Here is an 8,668-nt window from a genome sequence, read left to right on the forward strand (position 1 = left end):
CTGATTGATTTCCTCCACCAGGTAAGAGTCACCACTGGACACCACGCATGAACTGGGTCAGAAAACCATAATGAAGTATGAATATATTGGAGTTATGATAACTTTAAAACAAGATGAAAGTGGAGTAAAAACTAAGCACTTCTATAAACTTGGAGTTAAGAGGATTTTTTTTGACAATTAATAATAAATGATTCCCAAATGTCAAGTTACTTGGATGTAACTCAGCAGAAACTGTAGCTATTAGGAACTCAAAAATCTGTGGCATGAAGCCAGTGAATGAAGCTGACAGACTTGTGGAAGAGACAAAAACACAATTAGTAGAGAAACATGTTGATTTTTACCCCAGCTTAGTAAAGAAAAATACTTTAGATTCATCATATCCCATTTACAACAGTTAGACAAACATCTATTTAAATCCAAGTTTGTGAACTGGGCTGCTTGACTGGAAACCTGATTTCATATGTCAGCTTCCGGTAGAATCAGGACCACATCACCTTCTCAAGGTAGAATGGGAAAAATATCTATGTGAATCAGGTTCTGGTTATTTTCTTAAAATATAGCAGATTGTTCAATGCCAATAACAAACATTTGAGAACACTGACTTTCCCCACATTGCCCCCAAATAAGCACATTAAAAAGTACCAGGGGGTTCACAATGTATTTCAATATAGCTTTATTAAAATACATTGATGTTAATTTTTTTTAGAAAAAACATTTTACTATTTACATGTACTGTACACAGCATAATACATAAATATAAGACTGTGCCCATTGTAGGGAGTTTTAAGAGAATATTCTGGCAGATAGGCCCATCTTAAATGGAAGTAGAATCTATTTTGGTCTTCTCATTACAAAACTGCAGATATTTACCAGCAATGTAACTACTGCTCCAGCAAAGAATGTGTTATACTTTCCACAGTTGATTAAAGCATTTCATCAAAAAGCATCAGTTTTAGTTTCATTGCAGTTTACTTTGTTAAAGCATGCTCCAAGCAGTTCAGGGCATTCAGCTTGTTCTTCAGCAATTTGGTTGCATTTCCAAATCAGACTATAATTCACCTCTTCAGTAATCACACTGTCATTTTTGTATGCTGGGTGGTTAGTGACAAACTCTCGCATCCATCGAGCAGCTGTCATTAACTCTCCTGATGCCCTCTTTTTAATTAGTTTCAGGTATTTTAAAATGCTGCACCTTGTATCCACATCCACTTCCATACTTTCAAGGTAAGAGTTTAAAATTGGAAGTAATCCAGGAAATGTTCCCTTCTTCCCATTGATAATTGTATCTATGCTCATTAAGATATACTCTTCGGCATCTGTTTCTGGAACATTCTTAGCTGGGCCACATCCACCCACTGTAACATTTCCACATTTATAAATATCTTTTCTGAAATAAAACATGCCTTGCCGGACAGCATCTCGTTTCTGAGCTACTTTAATGTTTTCATCCACCTTGGACAAAGGAATAAGAAAGTCTAGTTTGTATGAGAGAATGGCTCGTGTCAGCAACACCACAAATACAACATAAGCAGAATTTTCAAAGTCTGTTAACTGGACGTCCATTGGTCTGAACTCAACCCTCCATCCAATATCTGAATTGGGAGGAGGAGGTTTAAATCTCATTGACTGCCAATTCGTTGATTGAATATTTTCAAAGTGGTCAGATTCATTTGCATCATCCAAGTGTATTTTCTCTTCGAAGAGCACCAATGGATCACGAATAAATAAGTGAGCAATGTGTTGGGCCAAAAGATGGTCAATGCCTTCTTTTACCAGCTGCTCATAGATTTCTTTATCTACTGCCAAATCAATGTCATTGTATTTTTCACCGCTTTCAGAGAGGTAAGCGTCTATGGAATCATATCTGGATTTGTTGATTCTGTAGCGGTTGTTCTTTAATGGCTCCAACCCCTTTTCCTCCCTGGTTCTATCGTCTACCGATGCAGATATTACTCCCCAACGGCAGTCAACATCCGTCACATAGCCCCGGTAGAATGGAGCTGCAGCACTTAATGCCATCAGAATGGGACACATTGTGGCTAGCTGGTCATAAAGGTATCTTGCTTCAGAAATGCTGCAAGCCTGAAATGTTACTTGAAGGCAGCAGTTGCCCATTCCAAACCCCATAGCATCCATATATACATGGTCAGGCAGGGCTGCTTTTGCTGCTTCACCATCATCATTAGGAAATGTTTCTATAAATGGCGATGGGGTATTCCTGTCCTTAAATATTGGTATGTTTATCACTACTTTTTCTCCTCTTCTGTGACGAATGTTTCTCGTTAAGGTACCAAACCTGGGGTGTTTGCTGATGGCTTCATCTGGGAAGAAGAGGGACTTGGAGGCTCCCGTCTCAACAGGCGTTGGGACACACTCTGGTACCGTAAATCCCGGGCAACCTAATCTTGGAAATGATGTTATAGTGCAAAGAGCTTGGTTTTGTTTCAGCACTGATGCCGCTTCCTGCCGACGCTTTCTCATGTTCTCTTGCACAGTGTTAAATTCAGACATTGTTTCTCCATATGGCTGTCCAGGAATCCCTTCAACCATATAGCGTCCATATTCTGGCTTCCACAGAGTTGGATGGTTTGAGTCTACCCTTTCAACCTTGTCTTGCAAAGTATGTGCAATTTCTTCTCCAGTTAAGGACAATCGTGCTCTCTTATTTTCATGGTCAAAAGCTACCACCATGTATTCTACCTCATCCCCCCACTGGAGCAAATCCTTGCGCCTCTCCCCGACAGCTCGGTAGATGTGCAAAAACTGGAGGATGCCATGCTTGTGCACATGTTCCGCGTGCTGCTGTGTCTTATCCCAGCTCATCGGGGAGCCCTGTGTCAGAAGCCCCATGGCCCTCAAGGGAAGCCGTGAGGAGAGCTGAGATACCACAGGAAGGAGACATAGGGAGTGGCTGAGGGGACGGAAAGCTGTGGCTGCCGAGAGGGTGGGGGAAAGAAGCAGTCCAGCCGTGATGAAAATTATTTCAGATGGTGTAAAAGGCAGAAGAATTAGGAGGAGGGAGAGAAAGGAAGATATACTATTATTCTCTTAACTTCTCTTTCACTTCCATTAAGCTGCCCGGCCCCCAGGATGGAACAGTCCCTGGTTCATGCTCTTATGCCTACACTGGAAGAAGAAAGTTTTGAGGAGGCTGTCAGCGACTGTGTCTGTGTATAGATGTGTGTGGTGGCGGTGACTGTGTCAGCAGCAGGACACACGTGGTTGGGGGTAGAGGAGGGAGGTTGGTCCTTTATGTTGAATTTCTGTAATGGGATTTGTCCTAGGTTGAAGGAGAGAGCATACACCATTTTTTATATACAAACGAGCTGAGTGGGTTGTTGTCCTCAGTGCAAAGCCAGCAATGGCAATCCACCTAACTCACATGCGCAGCGGAAATCATGTGACCTATCTGTGGTATTGTCAAGGAGCATGGCTAGTTGGAGGCCACAGAAGGGCAAAGAAGTTCTGGTCTGCAGGGCAGGAGTTTGGCCCTTTCCGAGCCGCAGTCTTTAGACCAAGGGGGTGGAGCTTGGGAAAGAAGGACATGAAGAAGAAGAGATGCATGTAGTATATAGTAAAGGAACACAATGGTCAGGAAGATGGAATACTGGAGAAACAGAGTCATGGCAACAGGTGCTAGGCAATGGTTGTTAGCAGGGAGGCGTGGCAGTTGGAAAATGTGTTTGGAAAAAATGTTTGTCTGTTTCAGTGTTTGCATTGGTGCCTTGAGCCACATCCCAGAAGGAGCTCCCTGAGCATTGATAGTAGGACAGGTACCTCTAGTATACTGTTTTTGACACCTACCAGAAACATTGCATAAGCAAGTCTCTCCGGCCATGTAGATCTGACATGTATTTGAATATGTAAATTTTATTTTATAAAGTATGCATTTAAAACTGTTGATTTTATTTTTTTGGGGGGGGGGGAAGGCTAATTTGTTTTTTAAAAAATCTCATTTTGTAGGTAATTTTAATAAATATTTTGTGTAAACTGTTTAAGGTCCTGACAGTTAAATAAAAAGCAATAAATCACAGATTCCTCTTCACTTGAACTCATGGCTTCATAACGACTCAAATGCTGGGCTGTGTGTATGTGTGCTTATTGGATTGAGCAGAGCCAGCCCTCTGTTAGCTTCTGCCATCTCGGATGGCCTCCTGCCTGCCACTGCTGACACTGCCCAAATATCCTCATTCCTAATGTGAGTGCAGGTAGAAGGCCTACTGGCAATATTTTCACCAGCAGAACTTTGCAGGTAGTCCTTTAATGGGCACCCTCAGATAAGGGTAGGGCCAGCCAACCCAGGACCTACTGAGCTGCTGTCATAACTGGGGCTAGCTGGATCTAAGCCAAATCAAAGGCCTAATCAATGCAGCAGCTGGAAGCTGGTGCAGCAGTTGGGCCCAATCTGCCTACTTCTTCACTTTCTGCTGCCACTGTTATGAGTGGGCAAGCTGGAGGTATAGCAATAGCTCTGCCACTCTGCAAACCACAGTGGTTGCCACAGCAGTGAATAGTTTGCACTGTAGTCCAATCCACAGTCCACACTATAGATGTCTCCCTTGAACTTAATCTCATTAGTACCCTTGTAGAAAAACCTGAAGACAATTGGTTTCTTCTGCTAGCGCACACTGTTTTGAAGTTCTCTGGTGATCTCAAAATTTACCCTGGTCTTCAAGGTACTGGTAGTGATCATGACACTGCTCTCAGTGTATGTGTATGATAGCCTGTTTATGTTCCTACAAATTTTGCTCCAAGGGGAAGAAGTCCTGAAGGCTGGTGATAACGACAGGGGCAACAATGAATCTAATGGTCAGCTGAATAGAATTATGAATGTTACTCAGGATTTGGTGTATTACATGAGCAGAGACAAGAAATTGACTCCTAAGCATATTAACTTTCCTCCACACTTCACCAAGCAAAAAAACAATAAGTTAGTGGAACTTTTTTTATACAACTGAAGAATAACATGAATTATGAACTATGAGCATAACTTCAGAGACAGCACATGTGTTAACAGATCAGTGGACTGAAATTCAATTTCTGAGGTGGTTGGTAGTCAAATTTTTAGATGTGCCAAAAATGCCACAGACAACAATAAAGCTCATTTTAAATAGGATAGTATCATACCCAGCAGCAAGTCAGTGTGTCAAGTCCAAAGTTCAAAGTCCAGGGATCAGTCTACACAAGCAAAGTCCAAAGGTCAGGAAATCCAGTTCAGGGTAAATCCAAGTAACCCACACTTGAAGTCCAGCAGTCAGGATACAGTCCAGAGTCAAACCCAAAGGACAGTCCTGTAGAAATACAGGAGCATCCAAGCCAAGGCCCATCAACATGGGCTGTTGAACAGACATAGCACCTCAGCTCTGCTTCCCATTTGTACTTTGCATGCTGACTTCAGCAACTGGGCTTGATGAGGCATGTGACCCTCACCTGCTCCAAGCCACCTCCAGCTGAGGAATCACACCCCTCCTCTCAGAGCTAGTGAGTCCCACCTGGCTAGCTAGTCAGCTGGGCTGTGGGTCCTTGCCTGCCTCAGCCTCTTAGAGCACCCATCCTGCTGCTCCCTACACTTCAGAGCCCAGTGTGTTCGTGGAGAGAGCAGCCCTTCTGCCACTGGTGATCAGCGGCGTAGCGTGGGTTGTCAGCACCCGGGGCAAGGCAAGTAATTTGCGCCCCCTAACCCGGGGCAAGGCAAGTAATTTGCGCCCCCTAACCCGGGGCAAGGCAAGTAATTTGTGCCCCCTAACCCGGGGCAAGGCAAGTAATTTGCGCCCCCTAACCCCTAACCTGCCGCCGCTGCCAGCTTCTTCTTGCTGCTGCCTGGTCTGGTCTGGTGTGGTTCTCTCCCGCACTCAGCGCTGCGCTGGGCGGCCGCTGCACTGTCCCTCCCCCAGATAGTCCCTCGCTCTCTCTCCGCACCGCACGCCTGGCACCCACCCCCTCCACAGTGGGCGGCGACCCAGCAGCTCGGATCGGATTCGCACAGCCAGCACTGCAGTGAGAGAGAGTGAGTGAGCCAGGTAGGGGCAGAGAGCTGCGAGTGCGAGCGCGTCCCCCCAGATGTTGCGCCCGGCCCCCCTGCACCCCCCACGCTACGCCACTGCTGGTGATAGTTCCTGCTGCTCTGGTTCCTGTGCATTGGCTCCCATCCTCTCGCCATCCTTCATCACTCTGTGAGTACCTCCTTCCCCAGCCCCTGCTTGCTATGTTGTGTCCCAGTCCTGGCTACACCCTTTGCCAGGTTCCTTTTCCTCTTCCCCATTGTCCTGCCAGTTCATGACATAGAATCATAGAATTGTAGCGTTGGAAGAGGTATCCCAAGGGTCATCTAGTCCAACCCCCTGAAACGCAGGAATCTCAACCTTCAAGGAAGGAAGGAGAGTCCACCACCTCTCATGGGAGTCCGTTCCACTGTCAAACATGTAAAAATTAATAATTTTCCCTTTGAAACTACATTTTATGTACTTTAATAGTCCCCCTGAAAAAAGTTGTACACCACAGAAAAAATTGCAATGACGGTTTTATGAACTGATTTCTTTTTTTAAAAGTTCACGGTAATCCTTGGGAAAGTGGCTACAAAATCTACATGAAAAATGTGAAGCGTTTGCTAGATTGTACACAGTAACCAGAAATGTGAGAAATTGTTGCCATTTTCCAAGATGGCAGCCAAACTAATGAGAAAAAAATGCTTTGTTTCTAATATCCAGATTAAAATGTCATAATTTGTACCCAACATTATTGATGAGCACATAAGCCTGCTTAGTTAATTTTGCAGATATGTGAAGGGTTCTCATGTAGCCCTGAATATCTGTATGTGTGAGCAAATTGGAACATCACAACATTTAAAAATCTGTTCCTATTTACATATAGTTAAAATACAGCTCTGTAGTTTTAGTATAATGATTAACCATTACATATATTTGATTATATGTAACTGAAAACAGCAGGAGACTCCAAAATAGAGAAGCTGTGTGTGCGCATGTGTATATTTCTGTTGTATGTTTAGTTTCCAGTGATTTATAATGCTTTGAAAACCTAATAAAATAAACACAGGAAAAAGGAAATTAGAAGCTTATTAATTTATTGGTAGGAAGCTATCAGTGGAATGCATTCAAAAGGAAATGTTACTAGTGACAATATGAAATAAAAAAGAAGAAACTCTAAGCATTTTTTAAAAGAAGAAGAAGAAAGCTTAGAATACTTGACATGTTTTTTTTAAAGAAACATATCAGGTTCTTTTCTCCAAAGAGAGACTTTGGCAGATACCTGCCTAAAATGTAAATAGAAATATTCTAGAATCAAGTCAAAGCTTTAGAAGTGTAAATAGAAAGAACCTGCTGAAAGAATTCCAGCAATGCATTTTTTAAAACAGTACAAAATAAACATGTTAAAGGCATAACTTGGGATAAGTTTACGCTGCTTATGCACCTCTTATCAGAATCCTATATAATCGATGACATACTGGAATCAGTTACAGATAGGTAGCCGTGTTGGTCTGCCACAGTCAAAATAAAAAAATCCTTCCAGTAGCACCTTTAAGACCAACTAAGTTAGTTCTTGGTATGAGCTTTCGTGTGCAAGCACACTTCTTCAGATACACACTTCTTCAGATACTGGAATCAGATTTGCCACTAGGTGGAGACTTTTGTCTAACTTCTTTTATTTTAAACCTTGTTTTTCAATCTCCCAGAACCTGAAGATATATATTTTTAAAAAACTACTGTTGGCTGTCTTCTGACAATGCTATTCCTTTTGCTGTTACTGTCACTGCATGTGACAGGAATGGGTTGTGGCTATAATCCAATCTTTTTTTGGCAAAGAAGTTGCCAACTGCTAGTTGAATGGAAAAGGATCAGATGGAAAGGGGAATACATACTGCTTTTCTCCAATAACCATTCCTAATATCTTGTTTAGGCATTTCTTTTGAGCATATGGAGGAAGGTGAATCCCTTTGAACAAAACAGGAGATGAAATTAAGACTTGGCAGCAACACAGACCTCTGAACTGATGACATGCCAGATTTTCCAAAGCTGCATTTTCATTGAAATTCTTACACACTCTCCTTAAATGTGAGCAGAACTTCTAGACAAACAATAGTATATCAAAGTTGCAAAAGCAGAGTAAAGCTGAGACAGCTCTATAGATAGCTGAACCTGTGGGGCTGTGCAAAGGCAGACCAGCTGATAAGAACATAAGCCTACAGCTGCACCTTGGAAGTCGAACGGAATCTGTTGTGAAAGTCCGTTAGACTTCCAAAATGTTTGAAATCCAAATCACAGCTTCTGATTGGCTGCAGGAAGCTCCTGCAGCCAATCAGAAGCCTCACAGAAGCCCCACTGAACTTTCAGGTTCTTCCGGGTTTGTGGCATTTGGGAACAAAAATATCCAAGTTCCAGTGCGTTCGACAACCAAGGTACGACTGTATAAGAAGAGTCTACTGAATGAGGCCAGTGGCCCATTTTTCCAGCATCCTGGACAGAAATAATAAGAAAGGGGCAGAAATAAGAAAGGGTTCTGTATGGCCACCCTAGAAAACAAGGGGAAAAAAGAAACTGAGAGGAACAGGGGCTAAGGGTTGGTTGGGGCATTGTTCCACCTTACACAACACAACCCCACTGGCTTTGATAAGTATTGGCAAACTCTAGCATTAAGTTCCAAAGATGGTTAA

At 42.9% G+C, this 8,668-nt stretch overlaps 1 pseudogene across 1 annotated transcript; it reads right to left on the reverse strand.

Annotated features, from left to right (window-relative positions):
- Window positions 1–658: 658 nt before the first annotated feature.
- LOC308476436 (glutamate--cysteine ligase catalytic subunit pseudogene) lies at window positions 659–3,938 on the reverse strand (annotated as a pseudogene). Its single transcript has one exon. The product of its transcript is annotated as a glutamate--cysteine ligase catalytic subunit pseudogene (transcript).
- Between the last annotated feature and the right edge of the window lie 4,730 nt (window positions 3,939–8,668).

This window comes from Podarcis pityusensis (genome assembly GCF_964106645.2).
Source record: "Podarcis pityusensis genome assembly, chromosome: 4".
NCBI lineage: Eukaryota > Metazoa > Chordata > Lepidosauria > Squamata > Lacertidae > Podarcis > Podarcis pityusensis.